Source organism: Pyrgilauda ruficollis, unplaced genomic scaffold, assembly GCF_017590135.1.
Source record: "Pyrgilauda ruficollis isolate IOZ18807 unplaced genomic scaffold, ASM1759013v1 scaffold91, whole genome shotgun sequence".
NCBI lineage: Eukaryota > Metazoa > Chordata > Aves > Passeriformes > Passeridae > Pyrgilauda > Pyrgilauda ruficollis.
The window spans coordinates 1,970,471-1,995,651 of record NW_024531155.1 but is presented as its reverse complement, the minus strand read 5'-3'; the positions used below and the strand labels follow the sequence as shown (position 1 = coordinate 1,995,651).

Below are 25,181 nucleotides of genomic sequence, written 5' to 3'. Positions count from 1 at the left end.
AATTTTTGTTTTCTTATTTTTTTTTAATATGAATAATTATCCAAGGTGCCCTAATAGTGAAAATTCTGGAGGTATCTCACCACATGGTGCTGTTAAATGTGCCTACCCCACATTTGTTTTCCAGAGAGCAGTTTGCCTTTCAAGGAAAGATTTGTGGATATGGGTGTTCAGGAGGAATGCAGACTCTTTCTTAACGTCAGCCTCAATTCAGACTTAACAGGATTTGAACACAGATAAATTCAGAGTATTAAAAGAGCAAAAGATCTCTTTAGTAAAATTGGAAGTACTGTAGGGTCCAGCATGTCACTGGGTGGACTAAAGAATGAAGCTCTGGTATTAAAATAAAAAAGCATTATGAGAAACAGTCCAGGAATCAAACCTAATGTCTGAATCTCTGATTTCAGAGTTCCAAGCAGTCATAACGTTGTCCAAATTTGTTTTCAAAATCCTAATGCCATGTAACAAACCAGAAGGTACACCTACGTTCTCAAAGCAGGAGTACTCTGAGGGTTTTAGTGCATGGCTTTCTGGAATGCCAGTTACTTGGAGGATTATTATCATTCTCTACACAAAGAAAACAACTAATTTTTGCCAAAGTGCAGAACTCCCATGTTTTTAGTCAGAAAGGAGAAAAGTAACATCTTGAACAACACTGCAACAAATTACCATGCTGCTGACTGCAGGTGGGTCAGTGGGATGATGCTGGTCAGGCTTCAGCACAGTTGTACTCATCAGTTTTAGCTTTCTGACATTTTGTCACAAGCACAAGAGAGGGTTAGTGGACACAACAAATTACAGCATGCATTGCTAAAATAATTCATCTGCCAATGCTGTCACGTGATTTCTTAAATACATGAAGGCTGTTTTAATTTCCCTTCTTGGCCATAATTATGAGCATGAGCAAATTGACAGGACCACCAAGCCATCCATCACTTTTATTGTTGGATTCTAAGCAGTTATCACACACACATGTGCTGCAAAAAATTTACTGCCACTGTTGTGTGACACTAAATCTAGCAGGACTGTGACTGTACATCAAGTTTGTACTCTGTTGCAACCAATTTGCAGGAGCATCCAGCAACTGGGGAGGGGGGAAATAAATTAAAAAATCAGAATGTGCAGTGTTACAGAAGGAAGCTTGGTTGTCCCAGCTCTGTGTTAAATCATATCCCTCACCTCAGGTTAATGTTGCACTCATCTTGCCCCTCTGAATGTGGTATTGCAGAGCTGTAGCAACAGAGCAGCCTTGGAATTTTTCTTCACTCGGCTGGTGTGACACAGACGCAGCTCCCTTCAGCGAGAAGGACTCACGGTGCAGGTGAACAGTGACACCTAAAGGCACAAATGTGCTCAAGGTGCCAGCAAGGGCAAACTTCAGTGAGGTCTTTAGCTTATAAATCATCTGCTCATTGGGTTTCTTCTCCAGCCAGACGGACCCTGGACAGTCCATCATGGACTTAATGGTCTGGAGCATTTCTTAGATGCTCCAGGTTTAGGGGCAATGCATAATTCTACTTTTTCAGTATGTTTTTGTTATTTTTTCTTCCTTTTCCAATAGTTTTTTTTCTGTACGGTTGAGTGTAAAGGGCTTCCTGTAGCACAGGGTGTAACATGAAAGATGGTCAAGTGAGCAGAACTGAAGGGTAGGAGAGAGTGGTGCTTAAACCAGTTGGGGGTGAGGTTAGATTTGGGCACCCTCAGTCGCTTCAAAACTGTTTGGAGTCCTGAAAGTAAGAGGCCAAAAAGAATTCAGACAATTCCTTTTATGCATTTTTAACTCTCTGGTCTGTGATCAACTAGAAATTATGTAGTGGAAACTTCTTCCAACAGAGCATGCAAAGCTACATCCAAATAGACAACTTATGTTGGCATATTCCTCTTCCCTTTAGATAGCTCAGGACAACTGGACAACACTGCCATTTTGGAAAATTCCTTTGCGATTAGTTATTTTCAAATCTGTGCTCTTTTTTTTTCTTTTTTGTTTTTATGTTCAGTTTAACTCAAAGGCATTTTCTGGTCAATTTGTGTCCGTGCCTCATCACCCCGACAGTAAAGAATTTCTTCCCAATATCAAATCTAAACCCACCCTTTTTTCAGTTTAAAGCCACCCTCCCTTATCCTGTCCCTGTACCACCTTGTAAAAAGTCCCCTCCAACTCTTTTGTAGGCCTCTTTAGGTACTGGCAGGGTTCTAAGGTCTCCCCAGAGCCTTCTCTTCTCCAGGCTGAACAGCCCCAGCTCCCTCAGCCTGTCTCCATAGGAGGGCTGCTCCAGCTCTCTGATCACATCCATGGCCTCCCCTGGACTCACTCCAACAGGTTCTGTGCTGGGCACTCCCAAGCTGGACCCAGCACTCCAGGTGGGATCTTACCAGTACCACCAAACTATAGAGATTAACCTTTTCCTAATATTAATTAATTAATAATTATTCCTTACCTCTATAAGAACTTCTTTAGCAATGGAGACAACCAATGACTACTAGTAATAGGCTTAACTTTCATTTAAATCTGTACAATTGAACGTGCTGCTCCCACATAGAGCAAACATTTTAAAAACCACCCATCTTGCCAACTGATACAGCTTTTCATCTTCTGTTTTATGCTGTAGTGCATTTATTTATTAGGGGCTACTCCATCAGCTCAGGAAATGAGTTCTCTTAAAGATAATAGCATTCAGTAATTATCGCATCTCTCATTTCACCATGTCAGAGAAGCCATTTGAAATGATAATCACATGCAAATTCCTGCTACATTGCCTGCAAGAAGTATATTACAAGTAAAGAAAAAAAATATTGCAGCATCAGCATTACAGTTTTGCTGTGAGGAGCTAATGATTTTCACTGACAAGTCCATGCAAGAAATTCATATTGTCATTGATTTGATGTTTGAGGTGTCTAGAGCTTATATGCAGGGAACAGGTACATAACACAGCAAATGCACACAAGAGAACTCTCTTTTTTTCTTCACGGAAGAGCATTAAGAGGAGGAACAGTCAGAGTAATAACAACATAGCTACTAACTGGAAAAGTGCAATTCATTTGACAAGCCAAATGCAAAATATTTCCTTACCAAATTTTTTGTAAAATAGAATCCAGCAAGGCCTGTCTCAGGCAGTGAGTTTCTGTCAGGTGTTTCTTTAAGCAGGAATTACCTCTTATCTGTGCTATGTGTGTATCACAGTGCTTAGTATTTTCAAAGGCAAGTTAGAAAAGTAAACGACATTGCAGTTGATTGCAATTAGTGTGATGTTTGGAGAAAATATCCCTGGAAACATTTTGGCACAACAGCTTTTTCTTTCTTTTTCCTTACAACACAACACTGAAATAAGGGTGCATACTTGTCCCCAAGTCACAGCAGTGCAGAGGATACTTTATGTTCTCTTTCCTCCACTCTTTTTAACTGCTGAGGAGCACAATTGTCTCAATAGCATTAACAAAATCATCTACCACAGTGGCATATTTTTGTCAATAATCAACCCAAATGAACTGATACACTGGTTGAGCTGGTTGAAGCAGCTCTGACACTACAGGCAATTAGATTGTTGATGCTGTGTTCAGCATTTTGTACTGATGAATAAATACCTGACAACCTGACAGCTGGTTTCAGTCATCACTCTTTTAGGAAATACCAAGTTTAATGAGCATAATGAACAAAACAGCACCTGCTAATGGGAAACAGTCTCCCTGTAGGCAAGTGGCTGCTAATAACACCAAATCAGAACTTCACCTTCAGCCAAGGTCAGAGGTTGGTTAAATGCCACATGTGTTTTTGGAGCTTTAGCTTTTGTAACCATGTGTAAGATCACCCCTACGACACCTACACACAGGAATGCACACCAGGGTAAGGAAAAAGGGAGAGCTGGGAGTGGCCAACCCATTGTCCCACGGTGTGAATACAGGTGTGGTAGTTTTGCACTGCAGAGAGGCAGTGGATTCCCCACCATTCCTCTGCATGGCAGGAGGAGTTCTTTGATTCTCTATGGTGCTCTGTGAACAATTGCTGGTTTGGTGGTTATGGCTTTTGATGCCAAATAATTTGACTTGTAGGTTTTGCTTCAGTTGGCACATAATATTTTCCCTGAGGTTCAGTAGTGGGAGTTGGAATGTTTATTGTCACACAGACTAAGAACTAGTCCATGCTTTGCCTGTGGGAGGCCTCTTCTAACAAACTCACATGGTTCTGACTTACCCATTCAAAGAGTTTCAAAATTAAAAGACTAAGTCAGGCAGCTCTTAAGGCTGGGAAAGAGAATTACTATTATTTAACTGAGCAGGACTTAAAATAGCAATTAAAAGGACTAATGTGACAGTGAAAAAGTATGGGAGGTGCATCCTGTAAAGTACCCTTTAAAGTTTAACTCTTTCACTCCATGTTCTTGACACACTAAAATCTTGTCTTGGCCTCTCAGGACAAAATGTTGTAGGAGCAGAGTTCACTAGTGAGATGCATTACAGTCTCCTCCTCATCTCAGTCACGGATGCCACAGCAGAATAGAGCTAAAACCTCAGTGAGAAAGGGAAATTCAGGTACTTGCTGCAGTCATTTCTGCACCTCAGACCTCCTGTGTACATTCTCCTTCACTAACACTACTCACTTAGGATCCCTTCTTCAAACAAAAACTCCTCCTTCACTGCCTAAGAGGAGATTTGGCTGAACAAGGTCAAAATCAAGGTCAAGCCTTATAGAGAGATGGAGGCTGAGAAAGAAACTCCTTATCTGGTGCGACTTAAGTGTAATTATTTTCTGTAATGTAACTAAATAAATAGCAGCTCAGATGGTTTTGGCTCATTTTTGTTTTTAACTGATAGTGACTGATTTTTTTCTGGTATGAGAAGGAGTTAAATGCAGTTTCTCTACAGTAGTATGGTGCAAGAGTCTGACAGCTCCATCTTTTTCTCTGCTCCCTTCAATACAATCACCACCAGATTTTCAGAAAGGTATAATAATTTCAGAAAATTACCTACATGTGCTTTCATCCTGAACTAATTATATTTTTTTTAGAAGAAAGAACCAAAAAGGGGCTTGAGATTTAATTTTTTTTTCTGTATGAATAACTCTGTATGTGACTTAAAATAAAAGCAAGTCTTTTAAATCAGAGTCATAGTGGGGACCTTCATGCACTTTCTCCTCTCCAGCCCTGTTTTGCAAAGGCATCATTACAATCAAATGAAGTGCAGCCATGTTTGGCAATTGTCCTCTGGAAAACAATGAAGCAAATAAAAAATACTTTGTCTTCCAATGTAGATATACTGGATATAGTCAATTTCTGTGCTCTGGGAATACTCTGGCTTGTGGTAGTAAACATTTGACATGATACCACATTTTCAGCCACTTCCTTTACAAGATAATTGAAGATTGAATAATATACTGAAGAAGAAAACAACTTACTGCCAAGGTTAACTCTATTTTCAAATACTTTGGTATTGGGGAATGGTATAAAAATTTTGCCTGTACTTACTCCAGTGCTTTGATTACAGCTGGGTTATTTTTGCTACTGAAATCCATTTACAACCAGAAGTCACTTTGTCTTTCCTCCAGACATTCTTCATAAATACTTTTTACACAAAGCTGTGACTTTATTCAATGAGAGATTTGATTAGGATGGAAATAGAAGGTACTCTCAATTAAAAAAAAAAAAAAAAAAAAAGAAATTATTTTTATATTTTATCTTGGTCATTTGTTTTCTTGTAATTTTGGTGAGGATACTAGATATGAATGAAATGTCTTGCATTTCCAACAGTTGGCTGAAGTTTCAACACTACCAGGATATTAAACCAGGTTTTATTGAGGGAAATCTGAAAGTCATTCTGTATTGACATCAGATTTTTACAAAACTATTGGTGCCAACAGCACAACTTTAAGGCTGTACATTTGCATAATGGCTCTGTTATCCACAGCACCCTGTGATTCCCCACTTCTCTTAGTTAGAAGTGCTACAAATCAGAACAGGCCTTCTGCGAACATTATTTTAAACAAGTTGCAAATTCAGTCTCTGACATTTGGAGCTAAACTTCCCGAGATAGCTACAACTTCACCTAAATCATGTGCAGGAATTCAATCACCTCCCTCTTCCCTACCTGTTTTTATCAGAAATAAGAGATTGTCCAAGGGGCTGCAAATAACACTAAGATGTACATTAAAGTAGTTTTGTTATGCTGATGATGCAAATAATTTTTTTATTATCCTGCACATAGTATGAAATAAATTTGCTTGGACCTCCTTGCATTTAAGAATCTGTAAAGTCGTATATCAACTCATTATAAATGATAAAAAGTTAGCTTGCATGCCTACAGAATGGAGAAACAGAGGTAAGGGATTTGTTATTAACTCATTTATGGATGCTAAAGCACGCAGAAGCTAGCAAGAGAATGCAGGTAAATTTAACTACAACAAAAGCAAAAGAGAGTACAGAAGAAATACAGCCATGAAAATATTTTGTATTAATAGTACTGGAATTTCAGCCACACCCTTCTGTTTATTTAAACAGCATTACAGGACCATGGGGTTATTGCTGAAAGCTGCCTGTTCCGGAGCTGGAAGGAGACTGAGGTTTGGTCACAGCATTCACGCTAATGCTGTGCTACCTGTGCCAAGAAAGTGCAGCTTCACTGTAAGTACCTGAAACAGATGACATAGTATATAGCACAGACTTAACACCCAGTCATGCAGACAGCAAAATATTAGACTGAAAGGTTAAATAGCATACTGATTTCAAATGCATTTGTGAGACTATCTGCTTTTTTTCATTATTTGCTTTAACAATGAAAGAGATGAACAGGGTGAAAAGGGACCTGCTTTGTTTCCTTCAGACCAGAACAGATGCACCTCAGATGCTACAGTCCTTTGTGTAAAGAAATATATTGCAGTCTGCAGCATTCCCAAGACAAAATGAACAAAATCAGCAGTTTCATATTTCTTTTTTTGAACATTTAACTACTTGAAGTGTCTGTGGAACAGGTTTGCAGTAAAGCATGTTTCTGAGGCAGAAAAGAGTACCTGCAGTGTTAAGGCAGTTACAAGTGGGCAAGTACATTGATACCTGCTTTTGGATATCTGTTTTGCTAGCATTCCACAACAGAAAGCTTTCCAGCAGTGTCATAAAAAATATCCTCTGAGCCCCTTCTTGGGTAATAATTACACAACCAATGGTAACAAGGATGTCATTCCGAGTTTTAGCAGGCACAGTTAATCAGTGCAACTCCATTGCCTTCAGTGTATTTGTGGCAGTATCAGTAAATTAACTTACTTGGAATATCTCCTTTCAGAGAAAATCCACATTGAATTCCATCTTCTAAAGGAGAATAATTCTTATTATGTTTCCTATGCTTTGTACCATATTTGAACATCAGAAGTATTAGATAGAAAGACAAATGGCATTGGAGTAGACTAATGCACTTCAAAAAAAAAAAAAAAAACAAAACCAAAAAGCAAAAACAAAACTGCTTTGAAATTGTATTTTCTCTGTATAAAATAAAGTGGATGCTGCACCATTGGTGAAAGCACCCTCCCAGCCTGAGCAGGACAGAAAATAGATGGAAAGAGATGAGCTGGTGGATGGAAACATACAGAATGTTTCAAGTCAAAAGATGAAACAAGTCTGTAGAGAATTACAAGCCCATGAGCAGCAGGCATTACTTGTGCAAAGAAGGTATCCAAGAATGAAGTCATCTCATCTGCACTCCTGGAGAAAGAGTGTGGACAAGCCACAGAACTGTAACCTCCCTGGATCTGGGAATGTTTAAGTTCCAAGAGCAGATCACATGGACGTTGCATGTGGGGCACTACGAGGAGTCCTTTCTTTCCAGTGAAGCCTCCTGCACCATATCAATTTACACCAGGGAAGGAGGCTGAAGTGCAGGGATGTAACAGGAAACCCCTGCTGTAGGCTGGAGTGAGGTGAGAGGAAGTTAATGTGTACAACTCAAATGACTGCTGATTTGCTGATGGATCATGTATTTAGTGCTTAAGATCCCCTTAGAGGTTGCTTTGTTTCTTAATTTTTGCTCAAGAAAGAGAAAGGATAGCTCTTAACCACAAAGGATTTGAGAAGTAAAAAGTACCTGCCCACAGAGTGGAATTTTGAAAGTGATTCCTTTTTTTGCCTTTTCCAAACTATATCACAGACTGCTCTGGTCCTCCCTGGTTTTCTTTTGGTAAGTACCTCTCTTCTCAGTAACATCTTCTGCATAGCGACACTCAAAGGACTCCAATTTAAGTCCCAACAAGCAAGAAAATCTTGGTTTTTCTTACTTACCATCTACACGTACTTTTACCTCCCAAATTTGGGTTGCCTGCTCATGGAAGAGCAACCACTGCATTTGGTTTGGGCTTGCAGTCACTTGGTCTGCTGGAATAATGTCAAGGACTGAATACCCAAAGCATACGGGCTCATTTTTATTTACACAACTGCTGATCAGACCACTTAAAAAATAATTTCACAGTTTACATGCAGAGAAGTCTTAAATTAGAAGGCAGACCTCTCTGGCTAAACACTTCAGAAACTTTTGAGCTGATGCAGCTCCAATTCTCAGCCTTGTTCCACTACCCAGGTAAGTTTGTTGAATATTGTGACACTGATCAGCCTACTGTCCAAAAGAAGACCTTTGATTCATATTAAAATTGAGTCATGTCATGTCAGCTTCTCTTAAGAATAAAGAAAAATTACAATATTGGAACCTCTCTAGCTTTCTTAGAGAAAATACACTGCTCATATTGGAAAAAGGCAGCCATACCAGCAGGGCGTATAAATCTTATTTTTAAAAATACTAATATTTTTCTCCAGAAACAGATAAATTCTGCAAATTTTCAGAGATCTTCAGAAAAATAATTTTCAATAAGTTATGTTTTTATTCCATTACTATACAGCTTAAAAAATATGGGTTTTTTTCCTCTCTGGTGTATTCTTGCCATTATCTAGCAATGATAATTTCACTATGATTAAAATAAGAAATGAAAAATGTATCTTTTCATATTTTGTTTCCTGAATGTGCAGAACATATGTCTAAATTTGCTGGCTTAAATCTCTGCCTGATAAGCCTCAGAGACAATGTGTCTATTTAAAAGTTGTAAAGGAAACAATTGACACCAGAAGGTTTCCTGTAATAGAAGAGAGACTTCTCCCCAGTCACTTTCAGCTAAGGGTATGATCCAACAGTACCCTCTTACCTTAGGCTTCCTTTTAAACTCTCATACAAACCAGGTAACTTAGAGATAGATTTGGTCACACTGCATTTGAGTGCATTCTCCTGAATTTTATTTTGTTTTCTATTAGTCTGCTGTTCTTGAAGTTGTCAGGGTACATCTTGATGGACTTTTGGTACATGAGGGTCCACATGCTGTGGACAAACATATGCCTATATTTTTCTCTGTGAATAATGGCAGTTTCCCAATTCTGACCTCAGGTAGACCGACTATGATATGTATCACAGGGGACTAAGTGTTATTTGCAGCTGTGCAATAGCATAATCCAAGTAATAAAAACACTCTGTTGATGACAACTCCTTTTTTTTTTCCCCTTCATCTTAAATTGGTAATGTGGTTATGCTTTGCTGTCATGGCATGCTGTATGATTTGGACATATCCCTGCAAATTTTTTGCATTCATGGTAAGTATGCCTTCCCTAGAGCACTATTATTTCCTCTTTCCACGTAATGGGATAAAATACATCGAGATGTGGACAATACAGTCAAATCCTAGCTCAAGAAACAGAAAAAAATTCCCTGTTTCCTACTTACATACTTTCAAAAGCTTCTTTTATTTTAGATTTAGATTATTCTTAACACTAGTGGTGATAAAAGACAGAGAATATCTCATGGGTGGCTGTGTTTTCTTATCACCCAAATACGCCATAGATTGTCCCTTCCAGACACCGAGCAAGCACTGGAATTAGCAGACTTTCCTCTTGCCAGATGTACACTTCTGTCCCTGTTCACTGATGGCATGGAGTGCTGGGGTTAACTTTGAAAAGAAGGTGTTGGAAGTGCTTGTGGGTTTAATGGTGCTATGAAGAGACAGGTACCACATGCTGTTGCTTCAGTTCACCCTGCATTTCTCTTGTTAATGGATGCAGCCAAAGCTGTGTGGATCTTATGATGCCTGATTGTAATTGACATAAGATGCATTCCTGAGTGTAAAGCAGCTGGACTGTAATTAGCCATGTGGTAAGTAAGGATACATTTTGTGCTTGGGTTCTTAAAAATACAAGCTGCCAAACAAAAAGAATGAGATACAGTTTCTTTGGTTTTTAGGTGCCTCATGCACATTAGGTAGTGTTGAGCCAAAGAGTGGCAACTTCAGAACAGTGGAGGTTACTCAAAAGATCACAACATTCTTATGCTCTGACTGCATTTGTACACACTAAATTTGCTTGCAAATGTGGCCTGAAATGCTCCTTGTCTGCAATGCCCTGTAATTTTTAAACATGCTGAGGAAAGATTTTATTTAAAAACATAAAGTGGTGGTTCCACCATAAGGAAGTACTTTACAAAGATGCTCTTTGAAATTTAAATAAGATAGTCTTCTACCAAAAAATCTTCACAGTTGCAGGGAGAAAAGGCCACATTTTAAATTAAAAAAAAAATACAGGACTCGCTATGGAAGGCAGTAAAGTGAAAATAGATTATTAACTACTGCTATATGTAGCCAGAGGAAAACCATCAAGAAGATCTGGGTCTGATTCCTTCTGAATACCAGCTCTTCTCTAGGAAGAATGTGGGACTGGGAGCCAAAGCCTTACACCAAGTCAGTACTTTGCACCAAGTTTCCTGCATAACTCTGAATATATCAAGCCATGCCTCAGCTTTTCCTTTGTTGAAATGTGGATAATTTTACTCTTCCATGTGTGGTGAGATTTAGCAAATCCCATATAGCTACCTGCTTGGAAAGCTTCAAGAGGCAGAAGTTACAGATGCCAAAATATTATCAGGCATACATAAAAATATATAATTAGGACTATAAAGGCAGAATTGAAAATTAAACAATTCATTAACACTTCACCCCAATTGTCAAGTGTTTCCTTCACAGGGATTAAAGGATGACCTGTCTCTGAGAAGTAAGAAACTTTTCCAAGGGTGTGTTTCTGCTACAAATTGTTTCCTGTCTCTGCTTGTTCTAAAAGTAATTTATGGCCAGGAGATACTAAAGAAATTTCTCTTTGGGGCTAATAACTTTTAGAAAATCTGTTTATGTTTCAAGTTGTGGAAATACATAGTAGAAAAGAAGCATGAGGAAGATTGTCCATCACACTGCTCCATCTGCTTCACACTTCAAAAATACTTTCCAGTTAACAAAGCAGTAAAACATTACTAACAGAAGCAGTGTGACACAACTAAATGGAAGTTGGAAAGAATTGTCCAAAAACTATTACACATTTACATCAATCAATATATTTTTTTAAATCACCAAAGTGTGAAACTTTCACAAGATGTTCATATGCAACTCTCACAGAAGTCAGCTAGAGTGGCTGGCCTATGTGTTACTGGAGATAAAATTTACCAGGATGAAGGGATGCCACTCACTCTGTGGGAGGAGTTCTCTTCTTCAAAAAGTATCTCTTTCTTTTTGAAAGACATGTGATTTAAAATCCATGAGAGCAAAACTAATTGATAATGACTTGCAAAAAAAAAAGTAAAATTACCATGAAAGCTTGGTGTTAATAAGCAATTAAGAAAGCAAGGCAAAATCCTGAAAAAATGCTTGCACAAATGCAAAAGCACATACTTTTATTGCTTATTATTCCAATCAAATTAAAGCAATCCACTTCAGTGGGTGCAACTGTTAGGAAAGGTTAACTTCTAGGGCAGAACTCAGTCCCTTCAGTACAAGAAAATAGCTTTTTACCTATTCAAACCAAACTTATCTTCAGATATCCCAGCACATAGCTTTTAAAAGCACAGTTTTGTACAATAACATTAAAGAAGAATATTAAAATATTCATTATTACATAGGACACAAGACAGCTTTTTGGTCAAATTAGTTCACAGCTTTTTATGGCAAATGTGAATAGAAATATAAAGTACAATGGTTTACAGAGTAAGTCGGTGTCACTGTAATTGTCACCTACAGTCAAATTATGGTCACTGTAACTTTAATGCAAAACTGGACTAATTCCACAGATTTCAATATAATTACTCTGGAATAATTCTGGTAGAACTCTTGTGGAGAATGATACCCTTAAGTGATTTTCAGACAGGCAGAAGAGATTTTTATGAGTATGAAAATAAATTCAAGCACCATTACAGTGAGTACAATATTTCTATGCCATCAGATATATTTTCTTATTTTTGTTTTCTTCTGACTCTTTGATAGTTCCTTTAGTAGTTTATACAGAGATTCTACTTTTTTTAATTCTACGCTTCTCTCGCTATGCTCTCTGGGAGTCTATCTTCAAACTCTTTTTTACTGGTTTTCCAAAGCATTTAATGACTCAACAAAATGTTTGCATCAGTCAATCTTATTATTACCTCTTCATCCATAGATGTTTTTACCTTTACTGAAATATTTCATCACCTGTAATGTCAGACATTTGTTTATGTACCTTTGGCTGCTACTAGGAAATGCAAGGACCCTGGTATTGCCTCTGTAAAATGGCACTGGAAATATAAAAAAATCATGAAGAAAATATTGAGCACAATTTTCAGGACTCGAGACTGTTGCTACAACCAGTGTCCATAAGTGAATGCTATCCATGACAGAAACTGAAAAGAAAAAAAAATCTTACAGATGTCAACAATCAGTGGTAAAAAAGTTAGGAAAAAGAGGGTTGAGTTATGTTAATTTGGTTTCCCAACTTTACCTGAGTTTACTACCTTTTAAAGAAAAGCACTGCAATTACTATATTCAGATCCCATCCCTTCCAGTTAGGTTTAAGATCACCCATCTGAATATGCACATATTTGCTAGTCAAAAATAGCAAAATCATGCAATCCTTAAAGATGAATATGAGCAACTTAGTTTCCAGTAATTTCTGTCACCTTAGCAAAGTGGGGTTTGATGAAGCAGAAAAAATTCACGTGCATAGCCTGAGGAATTCCAACAGTTCAGGAAGAGTAATAAAGCCATGCACACGCTGCAAATGTTGGATTGCTTGCCTGCAGACAGCCACCTACTGAAGCTGTCATTGTGCAACTTTCCTTGCATGAAACCAAAGCAAAAAATAACAGATGACCCCCAGATCACAGAATTCACCACTAGATAAGCAGCATTTCTTGTTGACCTGTGGATACTGAAGATCATGGCCAAATATAAAGCTGTCATTGGTACAAGCCACTCCTTCTCTGTTTGAGGGAACTGTGGAGCTCTCAGCAGAAGTTGTGCTATCACTTGCACACAGGATGATGCCAAGTTGCATTGCAGCAAGAGGAATGAAGACAAACACAATGCTTGTAGATGCTGGAGAGCTGCAACGGAAGAATATTCAAAATCCACAATGCCTGGCCTTTACAATTTGGCCAGCAGAGAGCCATCAATTATAGAATTATAGAAATAATAGAAACACTACAATTTTGGAAAAAAAAATCTTTTTTCTCTGTGCCCCCCTATGCCCCTGGCAACTTGTCTAGACTTTGGTCTGTCCCTCCATACAATCTAGCTACTGTTGATGTGAGAGCCTTTTCTTCCAAACAGGCTGCAGTCTGGGACAGCCTTTGTGTATTTCTCAGCCTTGGTGACCCTTCATCTCATTTCAAATCTCAGATGAAAACAAGTCCTTTTCTCCTACTCTCCCTATACATTTTAATGTCTCTCTTCCGCTGCTCTGATTTAACTCTTCACTGTAATATTCCTGAACAAAACCTTCATTAAGATAGACTCCAAAGTTAAATGCAGAGAGGACCAGTTTGAACAAGTAGTTTCTGTCTGGGCAAGGTTGTTGTCTACTGTATATTTACTACTATTTCAACCAGTCTGGTTTTAAGTATCTAGAGCTAATTAGCTCCTGTAAATTAGATTTTCTTGAAGATTATCCTCAAGAGCTATAAGTCTTGGTGTAAGAACAACTTTCCTAGTCAATTTCCTTTTTTTTTTTTTTTTTTTTACAAGATACCAATACTCCCAAATATATCTTAGGCCTCTTTTTTTTTGCAACAGTACTGATATAGGGCCAACAGGAGCACTACAGACTGTCGCCCTGATTTTGTAAGACTTTGTTAAGCCTTCTGATGTTTACATTCTTTCAACAAACTTTCTCACACACAGTTCTGTAAATAACCTATGTTTTGCATTCTTTCATAGAGGTGGAGAGAATTGATTGACCCTTAGTCTGTCCAGTGGCATTAGAGAGGTGGCACTGTCACCCTCCAATCCACTGTCACCTTTAGAAAACTATAAATGTTAGAGTCAGAAAATAAAGGTGCTTCTTCTTTCTTTTTTGTTCCCCTCGAGAGCAGCAGTGTCTGTATCATCATTTCGTGCCTTATCACAACACTACAGACTTCACTGGCACTAGCCCACAAATGGATTTCATTGCAGATGAGGACTGAAAATACTTCCTCTCACTGGCATTGAGCCTCATCAAATGTTTGTAGGCAGTGTTTTCCCTATCCCTTGACTGCCATTTAGCCAAAGAACATAAAATGGCCAGTAGTTCTAAAGGGATCTGTGAATCAAGCTGCCAAAGTTCAGATACCACTTGTTCTGTACTTTTTGAAAATGAGTTCCCCATTTGTGCACCAAAACAGGGAAACACCCAAAATTAATTGTCGCTTTTGAAAATCCCAGACAGTCACCATACTGTCTTAATATTTCCCAGAGATTTAATCTTTGTGGTAGCTATTTCCTTCTGCTGCTTCTTTCTGAGCCACTCACGTAATTTGCTTAGGACCTTTTGATAATATGACAACAGCTAATACAGACAAACAGAAGGTGCTTTCTGGGCCAAGTGTGTAAGATGCACCTATCCACCTATGTTGGGCTCTTTTTTTTTTTCTTTCTTTTTTTTTTTTTTTTAATGCCTTTCCTTAGTTACAAAGCGTGAATTGTCAGACTTAGTTTCCCTCTAAACTGACCTTTACATGTACACTGCAGCAGGCCACACAATTTTTTGTTCTCAGTTGCCCACACTCTTGGGCTTAAGGGATGATCCTGTCCAGTTTATGTACAGATTTTGTCCTAGTACACAGTCAAGGTGTGGCCAGACATGCATCCCAAACCAGGAACTTGGAGGTGCTCTTGAACCTCCCAGTTTAGGCATAGATAGAGACCTAGCTTTTTATTAAGGAAGTTTCAACATGAACAGTAGATAATATAAATTAGCTTCTTTTTTTTCTTTTCTTAAGCAAAGTTGCACTACATTAAACATAAGCTGTACGTAAATGATGCAAGATTTTGATGGTGGAGTAATTGGAGGACATTTATTTGCCAGACAATCTCTTCAGAGGAAAACAATGTTTGCAACTCTGGTTAGCATGGAAACTTCCTTGGAACAGCTAAGGAAAAAGTCACACTCAGGAATCTCTTAAGTGCTGGAATGTCAATCTTTGCAATAAATGTGTTGTGTTCACAACAAATCCAGAAGCACCACACTGACAAAAGCCATTTCATTTTCCCACACTGGAGGCATTACAAGGCATCAGTCTTTGTGCACAACATGCTATGTCTTTCTTTTAGTTAGTGATCTAAGAAGTCTCTAAAGTTATGGCAATGTTTTCCATGTATTTGCATCCCTGTAAAATGCACAGTAGGTGAAGATGGTAATTATATTTTTCATTGATCCTAAGCTCCAAGTTTCCTTGTTGAAGATGTTTAATTAAACATATAATCAAATAGTCTAATGAGATAATTGTTAAGGCATTCACATACATTTGACAAGGCCAAGGAGAATGCTGTCCCAAACAGATGCTCATTAGAAGAATGAAGAACAAGGAAATAAATCTTTTGAGGAAAGTAAATTACAATCAAATTTACGGTCTTTTAAGAGAGATGACTCTCAGGGGAGGAGACTTCTATACTCAGAGGTGTATTCCAGTACAAGTATCCAATATTGCCTGGTTATGTAGGTTGGGTTTTAACAAATCCCCAAGTCCTGCTTCATTCATTCTGTTCCCTTGAGTTAATAATGCACCTTTGCAAAAAATCATATTCCTACAAAGAATTCTTTCTGTGGCCTACTTTCAAACACAGTGAAGACAGAATATATAGTGGTGTGGGTTAGGGCCACCATGAATTGGTCTGAAGTGTGGAAGCAGAGTTTTAGGATAAAATCTATTACAGATCATTAACACCTATTAAAAATTCTCTTTCAGTGAGACAGTGACCTGTAGCAAGAGAAGGTGCCATAGAATGTACAAATGTACAGGGACCAAAACGAGCTCCTTTTGGAAATGTGGATACCAATACAGTCAGTTCACCTTAAAACGTAAGTAGATACTTATCAACTTAAAGAACTTGTATTACAAGAAAACTACATTCAAATTACATAACTAACAGCCTCTCAGATTACTGTAGCCTCTTACTATGTAAATTAGTAAATTAGTTTTACTACTCATCTTTATTTTTGTTATGACTTACACAAAGTCACTGACACTATTAGTTATGGCAGACTGACTTTTATGCTGAGTCCTTAATACTTTAGTTAATACAAAGCAATTGGTATTTCACTAGGAAACAGTTACAGTCAAATATTTTTATTTACTCTAAAGCAACTCTTTTCACAATTTTTTAATTTTATTTTTTTTTCAAACAGAAATTGCTCTTCCAGACTATCATTCTGAAAGTTCATTTTCACACAGCCCGAATTTGGGGCCACATCTCTGGTGACATTATTCTTTGCGACTAAAAGTGCTATTTCGTGACTGTTTTCTTCCACAGTCTGGCTCCACAGAGGAGGGAGCTACTACAGAAACTCCAGAGGATCCCACGGGGGAAGCTCCAACCCCACTGCACAAGTGGGCAGTGGGTTCCCACAGTGCATTTCACATTCTAAGTGGAAAAATAAGTCTTAAAAAAAAAAAAAAAAGGGCAACCCACCCAAACTTTTCACCTCATTAAGTGGACCTTTCCCTCACCAAAGTTTCTCAGACAACTATGAACAATCGGCCGTGTTTGAAAGCTTCGGCATTAAGGCTTTTGTTCAAGTTTGCGGACCAAGACTTTCAGCTGAAAGGCCTGGGAGCAGCCAGATCATCACCGAGGAAAAAAAAGAAGAAAACAAAACAAAAAAAAAACCGTCTTTGGGGCCAAGAGCAGGGCTGAAGTTCGCCCCCAGGAGAGCCAAGTCCCGAGTCAATCCTCATGCCGCTGTGGAGCCCCGGCCGGACCCTGAGGGCGGGAAGGGGCCGGGGCCGGGGCCGGTCGGGGCGCGGAGGGAGCGGGCGGGGCCGGGCGTGTGTCAGCATCTTCCCCGCCGCCCCGGGGGCGGGAGGGAAAGGGAGAGAGAGCGCGGAGCAGGGAGACAGAGGGAGGGAGGGGAGGAAGGCGCGGCGCTCGGGGGCGGGGGGCGGTGCTCGCCCGCCTCGCCGCGCTGCTGGCGGCCCCGAGGGGCAGCGACCGGAGGAGCGGAGCGGGCAGCGGGAGCGCCGGGCCGGCGGGGCCGGGCGGCCGCGGTGCGTACCCGCAGGTACCGGGGCTCCGGCAGGGGCGGCTGCGGGCCGGCCGCGCACAGCGGGAGCGAGGGAATGCGGAGGGAAGGAGGGAGCCGCGGGGCGGGGAGCGCCGCCGCTCCCGCCCTCTCCGTGCCGGGTCTGGCGGCCGGCAGGGCGGAGATGCTGCTCCGCGCTCGCAGCGCAGCCCTGCGCGGCCGCTCCGGGCGAAGCTCCGCGCTGCTCGGCTCCGTCGCCGCCCTGCGAGCGCGGACGGCGGCTCTAGAGCGGCGGTAGGTGCGCGGCTGCCGCTCCGAGCGGGGCAGCCATCCCGGCCGCCTCCGCCGAGCCGGGCTCTCCCGGAGGGATGGCCGCCGGTGGGCGTGCGAGCCGGTGGGCTTTGGTTCTCGGATCGCGGCGGGGCCGTCGGGGTGTGGGAGAGGTGAAGAAAGGCCGCACGCGGCGGCGGGGGATGGTGGTGCTCCCACCGGGACTTGCAGCCCGGGTCCCGTGGGGTCGGGCTGGGCGCTCGGCAGCAGCGGGACACGCTCTGCCGGCCGAGATGGGCTTGGGTTTGCCTGCGCCAACCAAACAAAGCAGCCCCCGCGGCCCTCGGACTTGTTAACAGAGAGGAAACTTCTTCCTCATTAACGTTTTTGGAGGAGCAGAAATGAAGGATAAATCTGTTGGCCGGTGATGAGAAATAGCGTAGGTTTCATTGGCTTTTTATCTGCTAGCAATCGACACCTCCGCAGACCGCAGGATAATCTCTCTCATATTCTAGATTGTGTCATTCTCTTTAAATTGCATGTTTAAAACAACAAAGGCAGTGACTTCATATGGAACCGCCAGGAGCTGTTCCGTACCCCTCCTGTTTACTGGGGAAACATTTGGGAACCGGTTTGGTTTTGTAGGTAGGATCAGAAGTAAATGTAGGACATGGAAACTGTAAGGTTGGTTGCAGGTAATCTGTGTCTAGCCATCTTATTAAGGTGTGAGTTTTGGAGAAGGGAATATGAAAGTCTTTGCATGTGGAACTAGCTGGGGCAGTAACCGTGATCAGTTCCTGAAACCTTTTCAGGGAAGAGGACGTGTTTTGTGAAACTGTGCAGTGAAACTGGGTCAGAATGCACAGACGTTTTCCTGAGGGTAGAACCTCATGTGAGAAAGCTGTCATTGAATATTATATATATATATATATATATATATATATATGTATTCCAAGGTGTCATGACTCCAGGGTCATTAGTTTGGGCTCAGGTTGGTGAAATGATGACATTTAGTGCCCATTCCAGAGCAGGACTGTTGTCGCTGTTCACATCAGAGCATCAGGCCGCTGACTGACTGTCGCCTGTGCAAGTCTGTCTTTGGATGGCCAGAAACAGGATCTAAAGACATTTCTGCAAGAGTTAGAATCAGCCACCATAGAGGTACAAATGAGAAAACAAACAGTTTGGGTCTTGTGCAAGAAATACTGATGAGGAAAGAGTAAATCTAGTCAGAGGATCTTTTGGTGGTGCAATTACAACAGAATTTGCTACCACTCCTAGTGCTATCAATTGGACATATCTGTTCAGCTTTCACATGTAGCAGGTAAAAAAAAGACACTCCAAGTGAAACACATCTGCTGTTCTTTCCATGAACAGTTCTAGAATTTAAGCAGTAATTTAAGGAAAGAAGAAAATTATAACAAGAAAGAGAAAAATATACACTATAACCTTTAAAGGTACTTTATTACTAATTTTTAACCTAACAACCCTGTTTGGTGAGTGGAAAGGCACATAATGTATTCCTTCCATAATGGGACTTTTTTTTTTCTTTTGCTGTGCATGGTAAAAAAAAGAACCTCATTTAGATCTGGGTTTTTATATTGATTTTTTCCTAATCAGAGTGTGGTTGTTTGGGGTTTTTTTTAAGTTGAAGGTAAACACTTTGAAATATACCAGATGTAAAAGGAGACAGTCTGTATCACAAGATGTTGTTCTGACAGCTTAATTTAAAAAAAAAAAACCCTCTTAATTCCACGACTGTTGTTGAGTGGAATTGAAGGCTGTGAGAACCCCAGGCTCAAGGACATTTGAGTGGATGAAAAGATTGGGCAGAATGTTAAAGCATAAGTGAGTACAGTGCGTGTATTTTCAGCAGGATAACAGAGCCTGGTGAAAGGATGTGACCCAATAGTCTGTTTACAGCTTCAGAGGCCTTTGAAAGTAAAAATGGACTGTGTGGATGAGTGGCAAATAACCACTGTGACTGGTCATGACCAGTGATACCTTGTGCATAGCATTGTAACTTGTGAGAAGCATTGGCATTTTCAGTGCCTTGAAGGGAAGCAGTGAAGAAGTCTAGGAAAGGGAGGAGATTGCATTCCTGAGACTGGGAAGCTACCAGGGCATAAATGTTACCTGTTCTGGTGGCAGGAAGTTGTAGTGTCTTTGCTTTTTTTTTCCTTTATGGTGGGATTTTTTTCAGCAACATGGTTCATACAGACTCACTATCACAGAGACGGCCTGAAAATAAAAATGCAGTCTTTCAGCTGTTCACTTCTTAAAGAGCACAGCAGGGCAAATATTTTTATTTTTACATCTGAAACAGGAATTATTTAGCACATAGCTATTTTTCTCCCAACCAAATGTAGGTATGAACAATAATAATTAGTGGTTGTATGGTACAATAAATCTTCAAAGTGGCTTCAAATCTTAATCAGCAAACCTTAATAGCATGCTATTCCTGCAAGGGAGGTAAGTAATTAGATAAAATGAGACTGGGCAGACTCTTAAATGGAGTTTATTGTTGAAGTGCCTGTCAGTTTCACAAAGCTCTTCTTTATCACTGAGGTCTCTGAATGCTGCCATACTTAAAGGGCTTCAGATATTTATATGTTGAAATACACGACATTATGGCCCAGAGGGCCTTGTTAATATTGACATGCTCTTGTTCAAAGCTCTTCACAGTGAAGGACACGTTGCACTCAAGAGCCTCTGTAGTGGTTGTTCCAGAACACCTGTGAAGACTTATGAACCTGGACAAGAGTAAGGTCCGCTCTTTAGGAGGAATTATTTTCTTTGGAAGGGCTTTCCAGTTTACTTGCGTGACAGGCCTAGAACCTTTAGTCCATCGATGGTGAAACTCAAAGTGATTTTGCAAGTAGTTTGTTAAACCTAAGAACATTAAATATTGCTGCATTTTTGGAAGGAGTGTTGGTTATCAGCTCAACAGTCTGTCACTTTTTTTCCCTTTGCTTACAGAAAAATTTGACTGGAATTTTACTGTTTCAAAATGAGCTAGTCAGTGAGAGTAAAAGATTGGAAAGCAAGTCCTGGTGTAGGGTGTCATGGTGCAGAAAATATTGGTAAGCAGTTGTCCCAAGCTGTCGCTTCCCATGGGATAAGCATGGATGGAAAGCTGTGAATACCAGGGTAAGTTAATGTTGTATGTCGCCAGTTAACTATTAATGAAATCTGTGCATCTGTAAAGAAGGGTGGAACTTCTGAAAGAAGTGTTTCCCAGCCCCACCTCCTCCTCAAGGACAGAGAAGGAAGCTGGCATTTACAGATGGGAAGGGCACAAGGCGACTCTTTGGTGCCGTTTTTATTTCATCTGGGCTTCTCTTTCTCCTCTGCCACTTAAATACCTGGTCAGGAACCAGGCATATTCTTTGTGCATCATTATCTATTAAAATGCTTTCATAAAAGGTAATTAATTGGGTAGGTTGCCTTGGGACAATGATATGCCCTGTGAATTTGAAATCCAATTGGTTAGGATAGAGATCTGCTCCAGTTGTGACACTGTAGAAAGAATAACAGACGTGGGAAGGCTTTGTTCTCAGGGTTTCATCTGTCCTTTATCTTTTATGTGTAAATTTAATATGCCACAGAAATGTCTGCAAGTATTGTGTCAAGAATTAAGGGAGACCTGGTATTAAAACTGCTGATTTTTGATTGGTGGTGTTTATAGGGAATACTGTAGTTTTACAGGATGTTGAGTACTATTAAGGATTTGCAGGTGGTAAGGTAATTAATGTCAGATTTAGGACTAGCTGCTGTGTTAGCTCCTGGTTTCTGCTTCAAACAACTGGTCATTAAATTTGGTGAAATGGGGCACTTGGAAAAGAGACAAAAGCTTTATCTCCTGTTTTGCAGCTGAAATTAAAGCTCAGGGAGAAGAACTGACTGACCTAAAAATGATGAAAATTTAAGTGCACAAGTTTGAACTGAACACAAACTTCTTCATGAACTAATCTGATGCTCTCAAAAACATTGCTTTTTTAGCAGACTTTCAATTTCTGTGTGCTTCTGCCTTGTCAGCAGAAGGACATGGTTTTCTGGGATATCATGGGGTTTTTTTAATCCAACTCTGGCTACATTTTTTTGTGTGCATGTGTTTCTTGGAGGTTGTCTTCCTGAAGAGCATTTGTCTGTATCTGTGGGAGAAATATGGGCAGGAGCATTCTATAGAGCTGGCTGAAATTTTTGAAAGTGAATCTGAAAATGGCTTTCATGTGGTGTTGACATCTTCTCTGAGTAATTGTATGTAGTGTGGATACTTGGCTTCAGGCATGTGCAGAGAGGTACATTGGAAATTGTGTATCTGAAGTCTGGTTTATTTAGATCTGGAGCTGGAAGTCTTTATGGGTGACTTTTCTTGAGGCTGTTAGAGCATACAAATTCCTGATTTTTTGATGTGCTTTTCGTTGTAGTGAAAGCTGGATAAATCAATGGAAATACCAGGTTCTTGTGTGTTTCACATAAGTGTGTTTCACATACAGTTTGACAGCAGCTGTTAAAGCTTTTTTGGCTACATCTGTATATGCATACAGGTGCAGCTGATGTCTTCTGGCAGGCAGATGACAGTAATCTTCCAGGCACTCTCCAGGATATCCTTGTGTTTTGGAATCTTAGCACCATGCTGTGTGCTGTATGAAACTGACAATAAATACTAGTTCTTGCAGTAGCACAATTATGCCACTGTTGTTGAAATTGTTGCATTTTTTTGTTGACTTAAATGCTGTTTCAGAATTTGCATTGAAAGGCATAAAGATTCGTTAATGTAAATAATTTTTGTGGTAAAATTGCATGCTTGGAAGTGGAAGCTTCTCTGAATCTCATGTCCATTCTATAGTCTGTCTTTACTTTTATTCCTGTTGCAGCAAGTGTTCTAGTCATGTAGTGGGCAGAATCTCATAACCTGTTAGAGAAGGTTTAGAAAGAAAGAGAAGGTTTAGAAAACCTGTTAGAAGGTTAGAGAAAAATACTCCAAGGAACTGAGTGCAAAGGTTTTCTAAGTTATTGCTGAGTACAGACAGAACAGGGTTTATCTCATAATCTCTAGGGGTATAGACACTCTAGGTTGTAGCTCCTTGTTTGCACAGGGGAATTGGTTCCCAGTGATTAATTTTATGCTTCAGATAAGGATTTTTCCCGTCTAATATTAATTTCTTCAGCATTTCATTAGCATAGGCATATTGCACTGTGTTTTTTCCAGTTTTCAGGTAGACATGAATGGCTCAATGGAGGGCATAAAAACCCAGCCCAGTAAACCTGTGACACACGTGGTTCCAGGGCTTTCTTAGGGTCACCAGGGAAAGGTAATGGGACTTGACTCATAAAACCTTGTCTGTTTCTCCCTGTAGAACATTGTTGTTGAAATATTAACTACAAAATTTCAAACTTGTAAACAACCTTATTTAGTGTTGAAATGTGTTCCATCTTTCTTGTTGGGACTGTTGATTTTTTTCTGCTAACCACTTCTATATATTGTTATTTTAAGAAATGAAATAAATTACTAAAGACAGAGCTAAATTAAAGTCTGAAACTGCAGTTGTTAGAAATAGTTATACTTCCTGGCAAAGTCATACTTGGTTTAAATGGTGATAGATTTGGACTTGGATATTGCCTTAAGCAATAGAGGGGTGAAAAAATGAAGCATGTGGATATTTAACCATGTCATACATAGATAGTTTAACTTTTCTACCTAGTTTGCTTATCAGGGTATCAGTGCTGTAAAATATCTTGCTGAGTATTTATCAAGAGCCAGCATTATGTTATTACTGATTTTACCCATTTCTCTCTTCACAGATTTTAGTGTTTCAACAGAGAAAAGTTAGAGAAGGGAAATGGAGCAGTTTTGCCTTTTAGTACCTTTACTGTAAAGTCAGAAAATCCCCTCCTAGTGCTTAGGATTATGACCAGTGGAATAATAGCTCTCTTTTCTCAAGCCAAGTGCAAAAGCTGTATTTGCCTTCAATGAATTAACTTGGGAGTTTGAATCCCAGGCAAGCAAATGGTCGATAGGATGGTCCAAGTGCTGCTTTTATGCTTTGCTTTTTAACATCAGTGAGGAACAGCACACATGGAGCTTCCAGAGACATCTCTGTAGTATGTGTCACTGACTGGACAATTGTGTGGTTAAGTTTAATTAGGCTGCTTCCAGCAGCCTAATTAAAGACTGTGTGGAACTTCCTTAAATGGGATACTTCAACAGGTGACAAGTACTGGTTTATCCTTCAGAGGATTTGTTATGGTACGTCTTTCAAGTGCCCTAGTGTGTTTTAACTGTTTTTCAGTGATTGAGGTGCATTTTCTGTTTGTTCTTCTGAAGCCAGTTTGCTTTAAATTTCTGTAAGTCTCTTAATTGGACTTCTTCACATTAATTTGACATTTAGGACATAAGAGAGTACTGCCTGTATGCATGCATTATGCAGAGATTTATTTATTAATAAGCTCCCTGTGCACTTTTTAATCAAGGATTTATCTTGGGTAGGTTTCTAGGAGGAAAGAGATTCTGTCCAGCCTTCATAGACTCTGTATTTTAGAATTTTCATGTATCTTCAATCATCTTTTGTCTTCTTAGACCAGTGCCTTGCACCTACCTGAAGGGCCTTCCTCTTAACCATTAGAGACAGAGCTTCAGAAACACCTGAACAAACATTCAGCTTATTAATTAGTGTTAGAAAACTGTAAAAAAAATAATAGCACAGCTAATGAATCCACTGAAATATTAGGAAAAAAATGTTGCAGTCTAGGGAAAACTTAAATTTTGATTATATTTTTCCCTGAAAATAACTTTGACATTTATGGTGGGCATCTGAATTGATACACCCTGAAGAATGATGAGGCTCCCACTACTAACTTCACTGGAAATTTGAGTGGGATGAAAGTGGAGTGCAAATGCCATTGACATCCTTATTGATACATAACATAGCAGTAGACCATGCAGCATATGTCTGTATGTCAATAAATTACCAGTGCTCTGTACAAGAGGAGCAGTTGTGGGCTGTCAAATGGCTTGTGTCTGAAAAAGGAAGAAATTATTTTACAAGGTAGCACGAGTACCTGTAAAGCATCTGGAAAATTTTGACCTAGAAGGTCTAGCTTGGGAAAACTGTTAGAAAACCATTATCTTTTGGAGGAACACACAGGCTGGAACAAAAGGAAGGTGGGGTAAAGAAATGGGGGCAGAAATAAAGGGTTGGGCTCATTCAAGATGTGATGGGACACCTTCAGTTCCCTCTAGTTCAGATTTATGGGCTTTGCAAGAATGTCCTTATGTGCTGGTGGTGGAGGCTTCTGTGAGCTGAGGTTTCTTCCTCATAAAGATTGGGATGAGTTTTCAGACCTTCGTAGCTGCCTGTACTTTTTGATGTTCCCAGCTTACTGGTTATTTTTAAG

General features: G+C 39.9%; 1 protein-coding gene across 1 annotated transcript in view; it reads left to right on the top strand.

Moving 5' to 3' along the window:
* Window positions 1-17,677: 17,677 nt before the first annotated feature.
* PTPN13 (protein tyrosine phosphatase non-receptor type 13) overlaps window positions 17,678-25,181 on the top strand; it is a 112,393-nt gene continuing 104,889 nt past the window's right edge. Inside the window, exon 1 of the mRNA XM_041489254.1 lies at window positions 17,678-17,804. The gene's annotated coding sequence lies outside the window, so the exon portion shown is untranslated. The remainder of the gene's footprint in view (window positions 17,805-25,181) is intronic.